We start from the raw sequence: 23,500 nt of genomic DNA on the forward strand, positions 1-23,500 counted from the left end.
TAATAGATAAAAAGACATCCATTTAATAAAAGCCACAACATTTATTTGTAAAGATTAAAAAACAGAGAAACCAATTTGCCATTTGGGGAGTAAATAAAACCCAAGTAAATTTGATGTTTTCAGCAATGGGAGTGACAGAAAGACAGTAAATTGTTACATCTTCAATCCCAGAATAACTGGTTATTCTATGTTCACAATGTAAAACATGATTATGCAACAAATTTCGATTAACAGTTTCACATTGCATCTACAAAGTGCCCTAGTCCCTGCATATAATGAACATTTGCATGATTAAAATTCTTTTAGCAATGTTGACTTTGTAGATTTATAGAGTTTTCCTCAAAAGTAAACAGTATACAACTACATAATGATGCAAGCTTTTGGGCTTAAGTATCCTCCTGGCTGTAACAGAACATTTTGGGATTTTTAGAGTCTGTCAAATTTGATATTTCCTTGAGACTCGTATGTAACCTCTTCGGTATCCAAAAAACCTTTTTTTCTTGTATCTCTTAAATAATCAAGTTTCGCAATCCAAAATCTAACATACGATATTTTGGGGCAAATGTGGATTTTTTATAGGCGATTGAAAACATCCACAGATTGAACATCATCAATTCCAATTGAGAACACATAAGAAAACAACCGAAGCCCAAAAACCTTATACAGAAAACGAACCAAATTATCAGTGGTTCTCCCAAGACCTGAAGAAGAAATAAAAACTCTGACTATTATATATATAAAATAAAAACTTTGGGAACCCAAAAACTGAAAACCCATTAATTTTGTCACCGATTTAAAACCCATAGATTAATTCAAGAGTTCTCCGGGGGAGAGCCATTTGACTGTAAACAGAAAATCCCAAACCGATTTATGAAAGAAAGAGATCTGCGGACGAAAGAAAAGAGACAGAAAGAAGACAAGATCGGAAATTCAATAGCTAACAGAAGAAGTAAAACCATAGATGGTAAACCAAAATCTACTAAATTTCTCGAATTAGGTAACAATTTGTGAGTCTTGTTAAACACCGGAAGCAAGTGTAGCAAAATTAGAACCCAAATTTTAAAAAACACTTACATGAGAAACCAGAGCGTCTTCCAAACGGGTGTGCCATTTGATGGGCGTCCTTGTCTTTCAAACGTTGAGTAATGTGGCATCCTTGGAAACGCATTAATGTGTTGTAGACAGTACCAAAGAAGAACGTATATATATATAGAAGGTGAGGCATAGGAGGAGAAACGACGATATGAAGAAGTGAATCGACGTATTGGTAAGTGGCGTCGTTCTGAGGATGGGTTACGTGGATGTATTAGAATAGTGTGAATTGGTTTTATGCGGCATCGGGACAATGGCTGCGATGATTGGGAAGGATTTGAGTCGACATTTGTTTGTAGGATGTGTCGTTTAGGTAAAGGGAGTGGGGGCTACAAGCCCACTCGCCAAAAGCTTGGCATGAACAAAACACCACCCTCTTCGCCATGTTAAACAATATGTTAAGAAGAGCTCGTTAGTTTACTAGCTAGAAGATAGAGAAGAAAAGATTTTTTGCAATTAGCTGTCATTGGCCCTTTTGTATTTGCTATTTTTTTTTATTTTATTTTTTCTAAAATCAGAAGGCTGTGATTAATCATCTTTTATTTGGATTTTTGTTTTAATTTTTTTCTTAAAATCCAAATGTATATATTTTCTATGACAAAAGATTAGGTGGAAAAAAAAATATGATGTGACATGTTTTAGCATCTCTTTAGCATGCGCCACCACTCTCTTTAGCCTTAGTGTTAGGTTACGTGTATATATATATATATATATATATATATATATATATATATATATATATATGGGATAGGAAATATATGGCTGTCATCTACCTAAGGTTAGATATAGAACTCTCAAAATTATATAGTTTTAAGCTTAAAAAACATAATCCATCGTCACAAGTTTGTTAATCTTCTTCCTTAAGTCACGAAAAAATAAAAATACGTGAAAGCAAAAATAAAATATAATAAAAGCAATTACAAACACTTACTAGCTATTGTTTTTAGTATGTAAGAAAAACAGATTGAATTGAAGTAAAAAAAAAAAAAAAACTTAGTTCATGTTGTACCTGATGCTTTCACCAATAATAAAATGGTTTTGTAGCTTCATTAGTTTGGAATTGAATTGAGTCTTGTAATTTTTTAAGAAAAAAAAATAAGAGGTTTCACTTATCTTGAAATCTTTGTTCGGTGGTTTTTTTTTCTAGAAAATAAAGTTTGATTTGTATTATAATGTATAATTCGATTTAGTCTATGTTATTTTTTAAGAAAGTAAAATCAACAAGAAGTTAAAAATTATAGTTTTTTACTTAAAATTATATTGTTTATATGATGGTATCAGGTCTAAGATTACATAACATATTCACTTTTCCATATATATATATATATATATATATATATATATATATATATATATATATATATATATATATATATATATATATATATATATATATATATATATACTAATTTATAATGCATACATAAATTGGGTCCCATTAAATTTTAAGACAAAAGTCTTAAAAATAAGGAGTTTTATTATAAGCCATTGGATCTAATTTGAGTGGTCCAAAATGTTAATCCATGTGAATAGAAATCAACCAATCAAATTCAAAGCACACGATACCATATATTAAGCATGAAGAAACACATTCAACTCACACACACCCATCTTACACACATAAATAATATATTAAATTAGCTAAACCAATCTGATTCCTCTCCATTTCAAAATTTGAAATAAAGACGCCTCATTTTCTTTCTCTCAGACAACCTAATCCATGTCGCCCTCTCCTCTACCCCTACCAGCCAGCCTCTTGCAACACGAACAACCGCGAAGCACCATCACCGCTTCCCGTTCTCGCTCCGTCAACATTAGTTTCACCATCACCGAACAACCAGCAACGCATGCTTCACCTCAGTTAACCATCAAAATCCACTTCCTGCTCCACCTCCTTCTGCTCTTAAACGCTCACAGCCACCACCGCGCCTTCTTTGTTTCTATCTATAAAAATCTTAGACCTAGATGTACACTGAGAGAGACACACGATCTAGGTATAATCTTTTTTTTTTGAAATGGCATATCTTTTGGCTTCCTTTGCTCTAAAATTACCATTTTTTCCAATTTATTCTTTTTTCCAGTCATTTGATGAAGCGATTGCTGATTTGGACACTATTTGTATGTTTCTATTCCAATTTTTATGTTTTTATATTTCTATTCCAAATTCTTAAATTCCTCAAATTGTATTTTTTTTTCTAATTTTTTGATCTGTTTTGTTTGTTCTTTTTGGAATCAGCCTTTGTTACTTCCAGTTGGTGTATATCTCCATAGTTTTCTTTGATTAACTATAGATATCCAACTGAGTTTGTCTATAATTCTTGATTTTTAACGTCACTGTTAAGCATAACCACTAAACATAGCTTATTCTGGCTTCAGAAGAAGAAAAGAAAGAAGAGGTAAAATCATTTTTTTGATCTTATCTCAGTAAATGAATGGCCGTTCTTTATAATATACGATGCACTGATCTAATACAGAAGCAGAGAAGTGCTATGGGCTTGATGAAGAAGACCACGAGCTCCTTCAAGATAACAACATCGTTGGCTTTCTACAAAAGTTTTGAGTTTCCTGTCTTCACTTCATAACAACATCGCTGTTTTCCTTTAAGAGTTGTTTTCCTTTCTGTCTATTTTTTATAAAAAAAAACTTTCCTTATGAATTTTTTAGGAGAGTAAGAAGTTTAAGAGTCTAAGGAAATTAAGGGTTTATTTTGACGAAGCGAAATCCGGATTCTCTGATGTGGAGGAATATAATAGAAGTGTAAAGGTTGGGCGAAGCGCAGAGTAGAAACTCATACATCTTTTAGTTAGGGATGATAAGGGTATTTTTTTCACTTTCCGAACAGTTTTTAGTAATCATTACCTGGAACATTTCCTGTGTGGTAACTGTAACTTGCTCATGATCCTTAGGTCTACACATTGAGGACATTGCAAAAGAGGATCATCTTGAAGAGGAAGAAGATGAAATGGCTGACTTCATTATTAATGAAGAAGTTTATAAACAAGAAAAAACAAATGGCAATCTTGGATACTTTCTTTGTCACCAAATGCCTTTGGTTTCCTATTTTTGTTGATCTTTAGAGCATATCATGCCACATGCATAACATGGTCAACGAAATTGGTATGTTTCAGTTGACTTTTTCTCAAAATTAGTACCAGACGTTGATTTATCAGGTTAAAGCATAACTTGGTTTATTTACTCTTCACAATTTGGTTTTTTACTTCAAAAAATTTGATGACAAGGATGTAACGTTTATGTGTTGTATGTCTGATCTCAGGTTGTTTTCGCACACATTTAACTTGGCTGTTGTCATGAGGTCATTTTGAGTCATTTATGGTTCTTATTGGCCCTAATCAAATATTTTTTATAAATCTTGTGCATATATTGCAATTTCATTAAATGTAATCCTCGCCAAAAGTAGTGCTTTTATTTCCATTTCTTAATCAATTTGTAGCTTATTTTTTCATTTTTCTTATGTATTTATTTTTCAATAGATGTTTGTGGATGGTCCTTTTACCATATCTATATCCATGTCCTGTAATTTGATATGAATAATTGTTAAAGTGATGTTTTTTTAATTGATATTCATATATTTTGATGGATGGTGTAAATTTGTTTCAGTAAAGTTGTTAAAGGTGTTAAATGTTTTTATGTTTTAATTTGTGCATTTAAAAACAGAAATAGATGTTTTGGTTGTTTTGTATGCCAACAAGGTTTAGGCAATGCTTCTTATTTTTTGCAGGAAATTTTCTTGACATCTTGACATTCAGGGAAGTGGATTTCAATGTTTTTATGTTTAAAGTTTATTTGATTGTTAGAAATGAATAAAAAAAGTGTACGTTAAGTGCAAAAGATTGGATAGAAAGAATCGAGACCGATACCAAAATTATCCGGACCGAAAAAAGACCGATTTGATATCATCCGGACCAACCGGAAAAAGAATGAACCATCCACCATTACGAGATCAATCAAAAAAAACTTTTGTATCGTTTTGAAACTAACTTTAGATAGATCTAAATTATCATACGTTAAGAAAAATATTTTAAATTTTGAAAATATTTTAAATTTTGTGTATTTGTGTTGTAGGTTATTTTATGTTATATGATTTCTTTTTTACTTAATTTCTATTTATTTTATAACAAAGTTATCAAGTTATTGATAATAATTATAAATCTGACATTATAATTAAGTTAAATATCATGTATAAGTGTATGTTCAATTCAAAAGTTAAAGTTTTCAAATATTTTTTTGTAGCTTGATTTTTATTATTTAAAAAATAATGAATTACATGAACTAATCAAGATACCTATAAAAATTTCATAACATAAAGTAAAATATATATTTTTAGTTTGATGTAATATGAGAAAAGAATAATGTTACATAAAATTTGATGGTTAGGTTTATACAGTTTTAGTCGAGTTTTGCAAAATTTAACCAATATAAAAGAACAGATTAAGCTCAAATGAAAACATGAACATCAAAATCCATAAAAGTGAAACTGAAACAAAATAATAATAATGATAATAATAATAATAATAATAATGAACCGAAAAAAAATACCTGAATTTGAGCAAAAACATGAAAAAAATACCGCTAGACCAAAATTGGACTAGAAAAAACTGGGTAAAATAAAAGACAAATAATTTACATGATTTTTTTATTTGGTTATAAGTTTATATAAGATAAGGATATGTTATCACCATTCTTTGAAAGCGTTAACATAAGCTATTTTTTATAATCAATGTAGGTTTTAATTAATGTTAACTAAGAACAAATCGAAGGGTAACAATTTGACGATCGTCGTAACGGAACTAACTTTCGTCTGAAAACTAATCGGCAAAATGAAATTAATCGTCGCCGCCGCATCGCGCGGGTATCCCACTAGTATATATATATATATATATATATATATATATATATATATATATATATATATATATATATATATTAGAAACTCCAAAAATAATAAGAACGGTAAGACAGATCCTGACCACTTATCTCTAAAAATCTGGCTGTGGTTTAATTCTTTTTTCCGAGATCAATAAAAAAAAGCGCGGTGGCTTTTTGGTAATTAAATCCAAAGATTTGAAATTTTCCGTAAAAGGTAAAATATTTAAGGGTCAGTACAATAATTTTAAAAAGGAGACCACGTGCCGACTGCCTTCTGTCACTATTTTACGTGTCCCTATTTTTTGAAGCGCCACCACTTTCTATTCTAAGAGATGCGACCTGTCCTTTCCATATTTATTTGGTTGATTTTTTTTACCCGGTTCCTATTTTGTTAATATCTTTATTTTTTATTTGTTAAAGAAAAAAAATAAAAATACCATAGTTCGTATTTTTCTTCTTTACAAAATAAGCATAACTATGAAAAGCATAATTATGAAAATTTATAAAAAAGTGAAATTCGGATTTGGGATCATAAGCTTTAATGAATGGAAATTGTTACGATCCAAAGATTAATACGAACCAAACTATATGTATAGAACTTAATTTCGTTAAAAATGATGTTTCAGAATGTATATGACTCAAAATCTTTATCATCCAAAAATCCAAAAATTATATGATACATAATATATTATGATAAAAATATTACGTTTAAAAAATGATATGTTTAAATGATATGATATGAATCTTATGATTCAAAGTTATATAGTTCAAAATGTTATGATTTAAAAAGGTTACAATCCAAAAATTATATGATTCAAAATCATATGATCCATGATATATTATGATAAAAAATTTATGTTTAGAAAATGATATTATATGATTCAAAATGTTATGATCCAAAAAGGTTAGGATCTAAACTCTATTATGATTCATAACTTAAATATACATATTTTGATGTTTTCTAAAATATAAAAATATTTCAATGTGATCTAAAATTATATTATTTAAAATATGGTGATTCAAAAACATTATGATTTAAATGTTATGATAAGATTCAAAATATATTGTTTGCAATGAAAAGTTTTACGATCAATTATATCTTATGATCCAAATCTTATATATTATTTCAATGTCATTTAAAATATAGGTATTTGATAAAGATAAAAACCATCTTTTCAAGATATAAAAATAAAATATTTAATGATTTTTAATTATTATATTTTTTAACGATATTATCAAGTTAGCAGTATCATGATCGGCAAATTATAAAAAAAAAAAAAAAAAAGTCTGGTATGGAAAAAGGCAAAGTCGTGTTTTAGCCCGCTTTTGTAGCCACAGTGTCGTTTTAGGGCATTTTACTCATTGACTCGCCTATCTCACCCAACTCTTTTTTGTTTTTATTTTTCAAAGTTTTTAAAATTTGTTATCTGCTTATGATCCTGCCTGACTTATATATTATTTCAATGTCATTTAAAATATAGGTATTTGATAAAGATAAAAACCATCTTTTCAAGATATAAAAATAAAATATTTAATGATTTTTAATTATTATATTTTTTAAGATTCAAAATTAAATGATTCAAAAAATATAATGATTCAAATGTTGTATTGAACAAAAGCTTTATTTAATTCAATATATTATGATCGAAATTAATATAATCCAAACTAATATGATCCAAAAATGTATGATGTATAATATCGTTATGATTCAAAATACTATGATTCAAAATTCTATGATCCAAAAATAATATGATTAAAAAAAGTATGAATGCAAAATATTATGATTCTTAATATTCTTCTTATTTAAAATTTTATAATTGTTAAACATTAAAAACTCAACCAATATTTAGTTTAAAAAAAAAACCCTACTATCTTCAAGTATGTAGTAAAGATATTAAAAAAAACGAAAAAAAGAAAAAACCCATCTCAGAAGAAGCTATACATTGAAGAGTACTTCAAGAACCTTGATGGTTTGGTGATTGATTAAAAAATCATTGTAGCATTGATCAACATGGAAACCATAAACCTATAACAAAAATGGTTGCTCCCAATCACCAAGAATTTTAGTTTAAATTAATGAATTCATAGTATGCAATGTTCCAACAAAGCTAAGAAACTTTTACCAAATCTATAAATGTTTTTTTAACCTTCAAACATTTGTAAATATTTTTTCTTTGACATTTCATTGAACATTTACTATGAATTTATTTGTTCAAAACAACAAACTCATTCATATGAACTAAACTTGACTGTTAAAAATCAAATGACGAGGAAAATGTCAAAAGAAAACACTACATACCTTTGAATTGATATCCACATCGGATCAATACTTTAATGATGACGAACCCACACTTCAATATTGATTAACACTTCAACAAAGTTTTCTTTAACTTCAACACCATGTAGATGAGCTTCACTATTAATCTTTTTCATCTTGTAAGTTGTCAAATGATCAAAGCTATCTAGAGTTGTCAAAATTTTTGGTTTACACAAACTAAATTCAAACAACAATTTATTACCAGCATACTTCTTTCTTATCTCATCTAGTTGTGGTGTTCGTTCATTTGACTTGCATTTAAAATCACCATGAACATTATGTGATCTGCCACCGCTTTAAATTTTCATATGACTAATTAGAAACAAACCACTTTTGGCATTAACTTTTTCTTCTTTAACATTTCTCTCAAAACATTAGCAAGTGAAATGTGATCCTTTTTCTTCTTCCATCTTTCTCTCATCATAGTAGCAAGTGGAATGTGATATTCATAATAAAAAAGTACAAACTATTTAAAAAATATATATTAAAATAATATAAAATATAGCAAATATGATCAATACTTGTGGCAAAGAAACCTTAATTAAGAAAGAAATGATATTACATTTATATGTATATCTTTCATTTTCTTCCAAGCTTTTTCCACAACACCACTTATTCAAATAAAAAGAAAAAACAAGCTCAAATGTATATAGAATTCATTAAGTCTAAAATCATTGATTTTTATCATAACCTAATGTTATGATTTATGTTATAATACAAACTCTATTTTAACATGTTAAATGTATCTATCACTATGTCTAAAAACTAAAATTCAAGAAAAACCCATTCATGATTCTTATAAAACTACTACATCAATACTTATCACACATAAACAAATGAAAACAACAAAAAAAATCTTTGAAAACTCAATTTTTCCAGGATGTGGTTTCGTTCAGACATTATATCGAACACCTTGTGAGCATCCTTCTATTCAACTAAAAATGATTCTTTTATTTAGTTTCTCCATCCAAAAATCTTTTTCAAACTCAAAAACTTTAGTGAATCAATCTTAGTAATCAAACAAAAAACAATAAACATCGAAAATAACTTCAGTAAAAGAAAAAAAGTAAACAAATATGTAAGATCATTAAAAGTTCATGCAGTTAGGATTTAAAACTAATAAAAATGAACGTAGCATGAACAATATCATAAAACACAACTAATCAATCATGAAAATAAAGATATAAAGTTTACGTGGTTCCAGTTTAGTTGAAAATTTGGAAAAATTGACACAACACCAAAGTATTCATGTATTTCGAACAAACTGACCAAAAAACAGAAGGAATGAAGATGATTTTCAAACTTTCCAGCAACATCTGACGACGATTACAAGATCTACAAAGGATTGACACATCAAACAACAAGAAATCGGAGGTCTAAGGGATGAATTGGGTGTTCTTCATATGAAAAGGGGAGACGTCACAGTGATAATCCAAACCAGGGTAATAGAAATGAAAATTGACCAACTTGCCCTCTAAAACTTTGCCCTTCATAAGAAAAGTACCAAAAGTTCATGTTATTTACAACAACGCAACTTATCCCCATATGATTTAGAAAACATTCCTATGGATAATCACGAAGTTATAGCCTTTTCGGTTTCAAAATTTCATGAAAAATGGCTTTTTTTGTCGTCAGCCCTCTCATCCTCGGTGCTTAGCACCGAAGACCTACCATACTAAGGCGCTATGCGCTATACTGAAGTTCTGCTGGAGGTCCTCGCATGATCAGCCTCTGCGGTCCCTCTCAATTCGAGACACCGAAGAATGTTACCGCAGCCGGTTATCTTTCCTTGCTTGTCCTCACATACCACATACTATATCTTGAGTGAGTATCCTCGCTAAAGCATACCGCAGATCACCCTTCACTCCTTGCAACCTCCTTGTTCTTCGCTACCATTCCTCACAAACCCTTCTTCACAATGTACCTGCCTTACCCTTCACTGCAGACCTACCCAATCTACCAGATACCTCTTTCTTTGGTTACCACCATCTCCTCATCATCAACTCTTCACGCCAAACCCCTCCTCCTCAGCCCTACTTACTCTTCGCACCTACCCTCACCTTCTAAACCTCGTTCAGCCAAACCTTCCCATACTGCAACCCTCTTATTAAGCCTTATTTATTTTTTTATTTTTTTATTTTGACACTCATTTAACCTATTTTATTTATCACCAATTTTTTAATATTTTCTGTTAGCCCTTTTCTTTCGCTAAAAACCAAACCCCAACATATACCATTTTTTTACACCAATTTTTTCCTTCTTTCACCAATTTATTCTTTTATTTTAAAACTAATTATTTCCATTAACACCAATTTATACCACTGCAACCCATTATCCGAAGCACTTTTATGAAGAATGAATTTTACAAGACTCGATTTATTATCTTCGCAAAAGAGATTATTATTGGAGATTTACTCAAGACTTTGACTACCGAGATTTCATCGCCCAGTTTCAGACATCACACACACTTCAGAAGACTCTGGACCCTCACTTTTTGAAGACTCTTCGTATATGACTTCCACCTCTCTGATTGATAGGGAAAGCAATCCCTCCAACTCAGAGATAATCACAACCATCGAGGTTCTAGTAATAGACGAAGTGATTCCAGTTGTCAACAACAATCAATCGAGGGTCTCTAAAGAATCCGAAGATCGGAAGAAGATGTTTAAGATATAGAAACTGGTGAAGTTTCCTTAAATCCCAACGCTTTAGTCCAGGGGGAAACATCAACTTCTCAGGGGGAACCTTCACCTACAACAGAGCAGCCAATTCAGCCAATTCAAGACCTATCAGTAGGATATTCTCAAATCAAGGGGGAACAAGTTCAAGATTTACAAAGATAAACGCCTCCTGAAGATGTAGACATTCCATACGATGCAACTGATGAACATCATCAATCACGTCTACACATCTGGAAAAGAGATCATCCACCTGGACAAATAATAGGAAGTCCTTCTGCAAGTAGTAGAACTCGCTCTTCCGATGATTTAATTAAATTGTTATTATGAAGCATTCATGTATTCTACTAAGCCTAGAACCATCAAAGATGCTCTTCTAGACCATGATTAGATCGTTGCAATGCAAGAAGATCTTGCATAGTTTGAAACAAACAAAGTTTGGAAACTATTACCCAAGCCAAAGGGACATACTGTAGTTGGAACTCGTGTAACATCCGAATTCCCAGGTATCTTATTTTAAGTATTTATCTTGAGTTTTAGGGAGGGACTCGGCGAGTAGGCGCTCAGACTCGCCGAGTAGGATCGCACATTTCTTGTCTGATTTAATGAAGGACTCGATGAGTCGATGCGTGGACTCGGCGAGTCCGCGCTGTTAAATGAAACCCTAAATCCCCGGGCCTGTGCCCTATTTAAAGGCCTTTATGGCCTCCATTTGCGGCCACTTCATCCCAGAGAAACCCTAGAGAGAGCAGTAGGAGAGTTGAGAGCAAGAAGAGGTTAATACATCACTTTTGGTGTAGTTTTGCTAGAAGGAAGAAGGAAACACCCATCTAGAGCGTGAAGGGGGCTTGGATCTGGGCTAATCATCTTGAGAGTTCATCTCTGGAGGTATAATCCTTTCTATTTCATGTTGATATGATATATTTCATGATTTTAGGGTTTTTACCTCCATTTTATGTAAGATCTAGTGAGTATGAGGTCCCCTTTGTGTTAATAGCATCAGATCTGGACCATGAGAGGTCCATAGAGTCACTATCCCTCAGCTTTATGCAAGCAAATAAGAGATTGGGGACTAGGTTGCCATTTTTAGAGTTATTTCTCCATTTGTGACTTGATGTGGGTTGCATGCACGTAAAGGTTGCACCTTTACGTGACATTTGAACACTTGAAGGGTAGATCTGATAGTTAGGGAAGCAGATCTGACGTTAGAAGGTCATTTGAGTAAGAAAATGGGAGCAACTCGCCGAGTCCATAAGTGGACTCGACGAGTCGAGTCGGGGTTGCCCCGCGATTCGTGACAGGTGTAACCCGTCGAGTGGAAGGATGACTCGACGATCCAAGAGAGATTGAAAGGATTCAGAGGACCCGCATGGACTCGCCGAGTCGCCCTTGTGCACTCGACGAGTCGGGTCAAAGTTTGACCGTTGACTTTCGTTGACCTTAGGGTTCTGGTCAAGACTGATTCAAGAGAGTTCAGGGGAGGGTAGAATGGTCTTCTACCCAATCTTTAGGGATGAGACTTTGAGAGAATATTGATCGGGGATGTTATTTGAATAATAGGAGGAGGCTAAGTCGGGACGTTGAGCACGAGAGTTTATCCGACTTCATTGAGGTGAGTCTTCTCACTATACTGTACCTGGAAGGGTACCTATGTGTGACCGGAAGGTCTTGTATGCTATGATGTATGTGCTATATGCGGTTAAGTGATATGTATGTTCTATGTATGTTATGTATGGTAAGGACCGGAAGGTCAGGATGATATGGACCGGAAGGTCAGGAGGTTACGGACCGGAAGGTCGATACGGGTAGGACCGGAAGGTCTACCAGAATTCGGGACGGAAGTCCCCTGAGACACATGGATCGGAAGATCCTACAGAGTTATGGCCTGGAAAGGCGTATGTGTGGTATGTGGTATTTTGGGGAACTCACTAAGCATTTATGCTTACAGTTGTTGTGTTATGTGTTTCAGGTACTAGCGAGGATCGCGGGAAGGCGCCGGCATGATCCGTACACACTTATGGAGTTAATGTTATTGAGATTCTGGGACATGTTTTGTTATGACACAGTGGATACATTATGTTTGTGATTATCGTGTGATTGAAAGTATGATTTAAAAATGAAAAATCGTTGTGAAAATTTACGTTGTTACAACTCGTTGGGTATTTCACAACAAATTGGATGACACATGTGTAGTAATAAGGAACAAATCCCGACTTGTAGTAAAAGGTTACAGTCAATTGGAAGGAATTGACTATGACAAAACATATGCTCTAGTTGCAAGTCTAGAGGCCATATGCATCTTCCTGGCATATGTGGCGCACAAGAATGTAAAAGTAGGTCAAATGGATGTAAAAAGCGCCTTCCTCAATGGCGAACTCGTTGGGTATTTCACAACAAATTGGATGACACATGTGTAGTAATAAGGAACAAATCCCGACTTGTAGTAAAAGGTTACAATCAATTGGAAGGAATTGACTATGACAAAACATATGCTCTAGTTGCAAGTCTAAAGGCCATACGCATCTTCCTGGCATATGTGGCGCACAAGAATGTAAAAGTAGGTCAAATGGATGTAAAAAGCGCCTTCCTCAATGGCGAACTGAAAGAAGAGGTACACTTATAGCAACCTCCAGGTTTTGAGAATCTTCATCTTCCTCATTACTGTTACAAATTGGAGAAAGTTGTGTATGGCTTGAAGCAGGCACCAAAGGCTTGGTATGGAACTCTTTCTATGTTTCTTATAAAGTCAGGATACAAGCGTGGGGGTCATTGATCCTACCCTATTTTGACGTTTAAGCGGAATCTAATTATTCCGAGATCCTCAACAATAAAAGAATTTTAAGGTTATCATTAAAGTTTTTATTCCGAAACGTTTTTAATTAATACATTAACGATAATTTTTCTTCATGATTATCCTTTTAATTCTCAATAAACGTGCTTTGTCACATGTTCCAATAAAGCAATGAGTGAAATCTGAACTGAATCGACAATTTTCTCTTTTGAACAAACAAGCATCCCATCTTTCATTCGAAACAGTCATTCAGGAAACCTTTTTAGGAAATGCATTTAATGCGACCCATTTCGTGTTCGGGTGCATCATTCTTTTCTTCGACCCGACCTGAAATATCCAACCTATAAAAGGATTTTGAATCCTAATTGTTCCCACTTTTTGCTTTTGCTATCTTATTCCTAGAGCCTTCTTTTTGTACTCTGTTCTTGAAGTTCTTCAAGCTTTCAAAACTTCAACAATGGCGTCTTCTCAAACCGCCCCTCAAGTTTCCAAACCTTCATCGAAGAAGAAATATTCGAAGGGATCCGCCTCATCTTCATCCACTGAGTTCATCCTCAGAGAAACAACTCAACTGTTTTCTCTTGATCCATGGATTATGACGAATCCATCTGCATCATGATCGAGTTCATCTCCCACCACCCTATCGCAGTTCCTCTCACCAAAATCCCTAACCCTAAAATTCCTCTTCATGTTCTTCACAAAGTGTTTGAACGCATAAAAATTGAGGGTGATGTACTGGAAGTGAAGATCACCGATGATAAAATTGTTCCTCTCCACAAGAACACCTTTCTTAAAGCCATCAGAATTACAGAAAACCCCAAAGGTTTTCGTGTTCAAGAACCAACGATTGAAGAGTTTCAGTCGTTTCTGAATCAAATTGGGTACAATGGATAACTCAAAGCTAAGGAGTTCAAGAATTTTGTTGTTCCCGGCCTTTGGACCGTACTGATGCACTTAATCCTTTGTGGATTGTCCGACGAAGATGGTGGTACAGACACCATGAGCAAGGACTGGCTATATGTTGTGTACAACATCTTCTCCGAAAGAGACAATGCACATGACCTAACCGAGTTGCTATGGCAGGACTTTCAGAAATTCACTGTCAAAAGGAAGCCCAATGAAATTTCCAGTCCGAGATTTTGGGCTATGACGCTTCAACAACTGTACTTTGAGAGATTAGAAGCCATTCCTCTCAACTCCTATCTGAAAGAGGTATATTGTTCCTTTAAAGCTATAAAAAATTATAGGTTAGCAAACAAATCCGCTTTCGGACCTATCCGACATTTTCCAGAACACATGTTAGCTGCAGTTCCATCCAATTAACAATATCTCAAACATCATCTTGAGATTTCAGTTGTGTATGACCCAACACAATCTACACCAATCTCGGATGATCCAGCCTTGGATGTGAACAAATCAACTTCTTCAGGAGGACTGAAACATCCCCAAAAATCATGACCAAAAATTTCATTTTTAATTATTAAATAAAACCCATCATTATCAAAATCATCTCATCAAAACATAAGTAGTAGTATCTCATATCAGAACATTTGTCAAATATATCAGAGTAACATCCCAGGCTAAAACATCATGGTGTGTGCAAAGCAGTCATCCCGAGCTCTTCCCTTTGCTACCGGAAGTACCTGAAACCAAAACTAAAAACTGTAAGCACGAAGCTTAGTGGGTCTCCCCAAACTACCACATACCATACACATAATCACATATAAACATATCGTGGGCCCTGCCCGACATCGGACAGTGTCCGACATCGGGCCCCGCTCGACATCGAACAGAGTCTGGCATCGGGCCCCGCCCGGCATCGAGCAAAGCTCGGTATACATATAAACATATCAAAAAAATTCACATAAATAATCACATAACATAAACATATAACCATTTCTCGGGCCCCGCCCGTCATCGGATCGAAATCTGGAAACATACAAACATTCCTCGGGCATTTCCCGACATCAGACCGTAATCCGTAAACATACAATACAGACACATGCAAGAATCAGGAAGGCATCAGACATACAAACATTCCTCGGGCATTGCCCGACATCGGATCGAAATCCGGAAACATATAAACCTACATCGGGCACTGCCCGACATTGGACCTTAGTCAGGAACATACTAACATAACTATACATGCAGGCATTGGTGCCTTGTACCCGTTTATACATGAGGAAAAATCACCTCAAATGTCGGATGATAGCTGAAACGTCTCTGCCCCGGAATCAGTTGTACTCACTCCCTGAACCAATACAACCCCTTAGATACCATTTCACACTCATAATTCTTTAGGGTCAACCATGGTTAAAGTCAAGTCTAGGTCAAAGTCAAAGTGAACGCTCCGAGTTGACTCAACTCATCAAGTTTACTCCTCAACTCGCCAAGTTCCCATAAATCACAGAATCGTGAAATCGCGATCCAACTCGTCGATTTTTCCTCCAACTCGCCGAGTTCCTCCTTCTCAATAGAATCAGGACTTTCCCAATACAACTCGTTGAGTTCCCTTGTGGACTCGTCGAGTTCCTCAGTCTGTCCATCCTTCTTAATGCATTAAGCCCTTACCCTTCAAATCCAAGTCCCATCTTCCAGATCTAGATTGGAAATGCCTCTAGAAGGGTAAAGTTTCCAACTTTACCCCTTAATACCTTTCCTAAATGGATTAAGCTCAAACCCTAACCCAAAAAGGCCAAGGTCTTAATCCAAACACCATCAAAACTAAAAGATAGACCATGAGATCATAGATATGGACTCTAGGGACTAAATGATCACGTAAAGTCTTAAACTTTATCCGCATGCATGGCCATAGAAGCTTCAAAAGACCAAAATGATGGTCTAAAGGTTGCATGGGACTTCCATGGCCATAAAGTTGGAACCTTTATGCCATGAAAATCGCTTAAGGCCCTAGATCTGAAGTGTTCTCCACTTGGGACGTCCAAATCCCAAGAATCATATCATTTGGACCAAAATAAGCAATGAACTTCAAAAATGGAGATCTAAATGACCACAAAGCAAGGTTTAAGCTTTATACCAGCAAAATGTCGTGGATGAAGCAAGGGTTTTGGATCTATAAACTTCCTTCTTGTGTCCTCAAGCTTCTCCTTCTTCCAATGACTTCAAGACACACACTAAATCATTTGAAATAGCTCACAAACACTCACAATAGTATTAGGGTTTTGAGATTTAGGGTTTGGGACTTGGAGGCTGGAAATGAGGCCAACATGAAAGGTTTAAGACGTTAAAATATGATGCAAACCCCGGAAATTAGGGTTTCACATCTGCCAACCTACTCGTCGAGTTGATGCCTACCAACTCGTCGAGTAGGTTTCTCAACCCGCGGTTCTGATAATATCTACTCGACGAGTTTGGGGCTTCCAACTCGTCGAGTTTCTCATAAAAGTGAATAAATTATGATTTTTAAATACATACCAGGAACCAGACGTTACAATTCTCCCCCACTTGCTTTATACTTCGTCCTCGAAGTCTTCTGTCTCGAATAACACCAGATAATGCTCTCTCATACCTTCCCGGTCTCCCAAGTCCAATATGACCCCTTAAGGTGCATCCACTGCACCTTCACCAACGGTACAACCTTGTTCCATAAGGTTTTCGTCTTCCGACCAAGAATCGCTACTGGCCTCTTAAATTAGTTCAGGCGGTCGTCCACCTGAATATACTCCAAAGGTACAACTGCGAAATCATCCACTAAACACTTCCGCAACTGGGAGACATGAAAAGTATTGTGGATCTGACTAAGCTCGGCGGGTAGATCCATGCGATAAGCTACACGGCCCATCCGATCCAAAACTCTAAAAGGACCGATGTACCTGGGGCCTAGCTTGCCCCGCTTCCTGAACCGGATGACATCCTTCCAGGGTGACACCTTCAGGAGAACCATATCCCCTACCTGAAACTCTAGGTATGATCGACGCTTGTTGGCATAGCTTTTCTGCCGACTCTGAGCAGTCTGGAGCCTGCTTCGGACCTGCTGGATCTTCTCCGTGGTCTTGAGTACCACCTCAGTACTCCCCATGACTCTCTGACCGACCTCTCCTTAACAGATTGGGGTCCTACACTTCCTGCCGTAGAGCATCTCGAAGGGAGGTCGATCTATGCTAGCGTGGTAACTACTGTTATACGAAAATTCCGCTAACAGAAGATACGTATCCCAACTCCCTCCATAATCTAATACGCACGCACGCAACATGTCCTTTAGAGTTTGAATCATCCTCTCACTCTGCCCATCCGTCTGAGGGTGAAAAGCGGTGCTGAAGTGAAGACGAGTACCCATCTCGTCATGAAACTGCTTCCAAAACCTGTAAGTGACACGAACATCTCGGTCTGACACTACTGACATCGGCACCCCATGACATGCCACTACCTTGCGTACGTAGATCTCGACTAGCTTCTCAGCCGATATACTCTCCTGGATTGGGATGAAATGAGCATTCTTGGTCAACCGATCCACAGTGACCCAAATCGAATCCACTCCACGTGCGGTCCTGGGAAGCTTCGTGATGAAATCCATAGCGATATCTTCCATTTCCACATGGGAATATCCAACGACTGCATCTTGCTGTGAGGTCGCTGGTGCTCGGCCTTGACTTTCCTGCAAGTAAAGCACTGCTCCACATACCATGTTATGTCCCGCTTCATGCAGGGCCACCAATAATCAGGGCGAAGATCCCGATACATCTTTGTCGCCCCGGGATGGATGGAGAATCTCGACTTGTGAGCCTCATCCATCAGAACCCGACGTACAACGCCCCAGTAAGGAACCCATACCCTCCGACACAGGGTCAACAACCCACGACTGTCATAATCAAATGAAGCCACCTGACCAATGATCCGCTCTCACTTCCGATGCTCCTCCTTCATACCCTCAACCTGATCCTCCCGATTCCGCTCTAGTAGCGGAGTAATCACTGTCATCCTCAAGCATATATCTCGTATCGGAGCTGCAACCGCCTTACAGATGAGAGCATCGGCCACCACGTTGGCCTTCCCCGGGTGGTAGAGGATCTCACAATCATAGTCCTTCACTACATCTAACCACCGACGCTGCCTCATGTTTAGATTCGGCTGGTCCATCATATGCCTCAGGCTCTTGTGGTCTGTGTAAATGGTACAATGAACCCCAAAGAGGTAGTGTCGCCAAATCTTGAGGGCGAAAGCCACAGCCCCTAGTTCCAAATCATGCGTCGGATAGTTCGCCTCATGAGGCTTCATCTGCCTCGACACGTACGCAATCACATGCCCCCGCTGCATCAACACTGCACCCATACCCGTGATCGACGCATCACAGTAAACCACGAAATCGTCGACGCCCTCCGGCAAGGTTAGAATCGGTGCCTCGTAAAACCATTGTCTGAGAGTCTCGAAGGCTGCCTGCTCAGGCCCCCAACGGAATGTCACCGACTTCTTGGTCAGTCGGGTCAATGGAACAACAATCTTGGAGAAATCCTGATGAATATCCGATAATAACCCGCCAAACCAAGAAAACTCCGAATCCCGGATGGAGACTGTAAGGGTTGAATTGTTGTAATTAGTCAAAGTATGTTTTGGACTCTTCGAATATTTTGTAATGTATTTTACTAGGGCGCTTTTATTCGAAGCTTTAGAGTCAATGCCTTAGTATATTTTTTGTATGCTTTCAGTTCCCTATAAATAGGGTTATTTACTAGAGTTAGATAAGAACTTTTACAGACTTGTCTACTATTCTCTGTAAAGAATTCGAAAGCATAATAGAGCATAACAAGATCATATTTACATCGTGTGTTCAAATCTCATATTCTTACTTGAATTCATACTCTGATTAATTCATTACTCGATTCATTGGTTCATCAGTTGGTATCAGAGCAGGAATCATATATCTGATATGATTTTCACGCTGTTCAAAAAGTTTTTGAATCAATTTTTTGATTCAAAAGTTTCCGCACTTTTTGAAAGTGAAAAATTGTCTAGATCTTAGTCTGTGATTCGATTCTGCATTTGAATTGTTGAATTGAGTGTTATTCTCATCAATTCGATTTGATTCATCTAGTTTGTTTTCAAATTCTCAAATCTTTTCAAACTTCTCAAAATCTTCTTCCGTACAACAATGGCGAGTTTCAATCTCAATTCGATGACCTCGTTTTCTCATCTGCTAGGTTCATCAACCAAAATTCCAATGCTAATCCCTGAATACTATGATCAGTGGGCTGATCGTATGCAGGATTATCTGAATGGTCTGGATGAAGAATTATGGTCATGTATCACTAGAAATGTCAATGTTCCAGTGAATGTTCAACCAATTGGATCATCTTCTACAAATTCTGGAGTTGATAATCAAACTGATCGTCTGAAGAAACTGGAGAAGAGGTGTATGAGGGAACTGCGAGGTGCATTACCTCCAGTTGTGTACAATTATGTTAGGAGTTGTACAACTGCAAAGGAAGTCTGGAACAATCTGAAAGATAAATTTCAAGGAAGTGAGAAGACAAAAATCAATTCAGTTAAACAGTGTTTGGTTGAGTTGAAAGATTTCAAACAAAAAGAAGGAGAAACAATTGAAGTTTACTATGATCGTCTGAACGAGTTAATCTATCGGTGCAATCGCTATGGAATTACCAGAACTTCAATGGAATTCAATCTCATTTTTGTAATCGGGCTTCGAAAAGAATGGAGAAGTGTAAGTATGATGGTGAAGAATCAGCAAAGTTTTGATACATCAACTCTCAATGATTTGTATAATCAATTGAAAACACACGAAATTGAGGTAAATGAAATTGCTGAGGAATCGAAGTTGAATTTGGGAGGTCCATTAGCTCTTGTATCAAAGATTTCTGAGAAAGAAGCTGAAAATTGTGATTCTGAGGAAGAAAAAGGATTCATCATGAATTCAGATGATGAAGCAATAGCATTTTACTCGAATAATCGTGTCAAGAAATTTTTCAAAAAGCCGTTCAATTCGAAGACTAAGCTTGCTGAGGTGAAAGGAAATTCTGTGAGTAAAAATGTTGTTGAGGAGAAAAAGAAAGTTGATAAGCAAGATTCAAAGATAGCTGATGGAAAGGGTGAGAAGAAGCTGAAAGGTGATGCAGGAATAGATTGTCATTATTGCAATGGTACGAATCATCTTGCAAATGACTGTATGCTTCGAAAGAAGGATGAGAGGAAGAATAAAGTCAAAGATGAGGCATATTATGCAGAAAAGCTTGAGGTGGTTCGTGCTAAAGCAAAGAATTTGTCATTGGTTGCAAAGGGTGAGCATGAGGATGAAGATGGAACTTATCAAATCTGGTCATCCGGGTCAGACGATGAGGAAATGAGGAATCCAACGCATGGGGCGTTGTATGCGAAAATGGAGAAGGACTCAGATGATGAGGAATTCGAAGTGAGGGTACGATGCTTCGTATCCAAAGCAGCTGACAAATCTCCAATGACAACAAAGGTACGTAAAATTCTCGAATCTTTTAATATTACTACACATGCTTATGATTCTGAACTAATTTCTAATGATGAGACGGTTACTTATTTTGATTTAATTATTGTGTCTGCTAGCAATGAGGCCAACAAGTTGTCAATGGAGTTGTTAGAGGTCAAAAAGAGATTAGACATGAAAATAAGCAAAATTGAATGTTTGGAGTTACAAATGACAAATATAATGTGTGATAGGGATAGGTTATCAAGTGATGTTAAACTTTTGCTAGCACAAAGAAACATCTATTGTAATTCTGCTAACGACTTTATAGCAAATTAACTGATTTACATCATTCATGTGATATAAGTAAAGAGCAACATAGAAAATTACTACCTTTCCTAGCATTCGAAAGAGCCAAGGTAGATAATATTTCGTATGATTGTGAGCAAATAATAGCTGATCTTGACAGAGTCCCTGATGATAGATATAAATATGGAATTGTCAAAATTGATGAATGTATTGATGCGAATGAATTAGTTAACATAGTGAATGATACTTTGACTAAATCTGAACAAATTCAAATTTTGAAAAAGACTGAGAATTCAACATCTGATTCTCAATCTAATTTTGCTGATATTGAAGATAATTCTGACAATATTAGTGAAATTAGTGAACTCGAAGATGTTGATTGTTCTCAGTTGTCTGTTGTTAATGTTGCTTCAACATCTAAAGGAAAAGAAAAAGTTAAGGATTTGATGGTTGAAAATGAAACTGATATACCCTCAACTTCGAAAGTTTATGATATGAACTTCGTGGATCTCAAAGACAGCCAAACTGATGATAGTGATGATGAAGATGAAGTGAACATTTCGAAGGAAAAGAAATCTTCAAAGGAAGAAGAAAATCCTCGAATTGTGGTTGATCAGGTGTATGGTGATACACAAAAGTTCGAAAAAGTGATGAATGAAAAAGGTGAACACTATCTTGAAACGAATTCAGTGGTTTATCCAAATTTCAAATGTACAGATAATGTCATTTTTCCAAATCAAGTTTTCGTAACTACTGGAAATGTTGAGAAAATCAAACCAGAATTAAAGAAGTTAGTTGAAGAGGATAATTCAAAAACAACTGATGAAGGTTTTTTCGCAAATCAAAGCACAGTTGAAAACAATTTAACAAATAATTCGTATGTTTTCCAACGTCAAAAACCACAATGAAAATGGGTTGAAAATCAAAAATTGAAAAAGAGAATTCAAAACAAGTTGAAAAGGAATGTGAAAAAGTTGTCAAATTAAACTCCAAGGAATTCAAAGATCAAATTGACAAATTTTTGAAGGAAAACAACATTTCAAAAAGACAAGCAAGAAAGAAAATATTTTGGCAAAATGTTGAGTCTCAAAAGATGTCTGAATCACAATCACCCAAAAATGTTTTCAAAGTAAAAATTCATCTTTTTCAACAAAACCTCAACATTCATCTCAATCAAATCATTCAAAGTCTGAAGTGAATAAACAACCAAGGTTTTCGAAAGTTTCAGAAACTAATATTCCAAGAAAATTTTCAAATAACTCAAAACCAAATCAAAAATTATTTCAACGTCAACATTTTAAATCAATAGTTGATACATCATATGCTAAATCTTTTATAACAAAACCAAAAGTTGATTTTGTTCCTATAAAACCAAATTTTCCAAATCAAACGAAGAAAGAAACTATGAAAACTTCACGAGAAAAAGGAATAACGTCAAGGAAGAACATTGATCATTGGCTTGAAGGAAAAGGAAAGATGTATCAGTCAAATACATTTTCAAAGGAGCAAATTCACGAAGCATATGAAAAGTATGTGAATAATTCATCAAATGGCAGTTCATCGTCTAAGGATTCGAACATATCAGTCAAAGCATGGAAACCAGTTATAAAAGCAAAGAATGTTCATTCACAAACTCAGAATTCGAAGGGTAATGTCAGTGAACATTCGAAACCATCAAAAACTTATGTTTCGGTTCCTTTAAATGAAGAAGTGAACTTAATTGATAGTCTCAAAACAAAAGTTTGTGATTGGGTTAAAAGTTCTTCATTACATTCGAAATTGAAATCTAATTTCCAAGGACCCAAAAAGCCTTGGGTACCTAAAGTTTTCCATTGAATGTAGGTACTATGTGATGAGCAATATGATAACAAGTGGTACATCGATAGTGGTTGCTCTCGTGACTTGAATGGGAAGAAGGAGAATTTACGAGATTTTCGAAGTCTCAAAAATGCTGGAGTAGTGAAGTTTGGGAACAATCAAAAATGTCAAGTCAAAGGATATGGGAAGATCACGAATGG

The 23,500-nt window shown here is 35.4% G+C and overlaps 1 long non-coding RNA gene across 1 annotated transcript; it reads right to left on the bottom strand.

The window, feature by feature from the left end:
• LOC145118956 (uncharacterized) lies at positions 1-1,498 on the bottom strand. Its single transcript, XR_013713561.1, has 2 exons — positions 1,075-1,498; positions 1-266 (listed from the first exon to the last, which is right to left on the bottom strand). It is a non-coding gene; the product is annotated as an uncharacterized LOC145118956 (long non-coding RNA).
• Between the last annotated feature and the right edge of the window lie 22,002 nt (positions 1,499-23,500).

This window comes from Lactuca virosa, chromosome 6 (assembly GCF_052849685.1).
Source record: "Lactuca virosa cultivar CGN04683 chromosome 6, Lactuca_virosa_CGN04683_v6, whole genome shotgun sequence".
In the NCBI taxonomy this organism is placed as follows: Eukaryota; Viridiplantae; Streptophyta; class Magnoliopsida; order Asterales; family Asteraceae; genus Lactuca; species Lactuca virosa.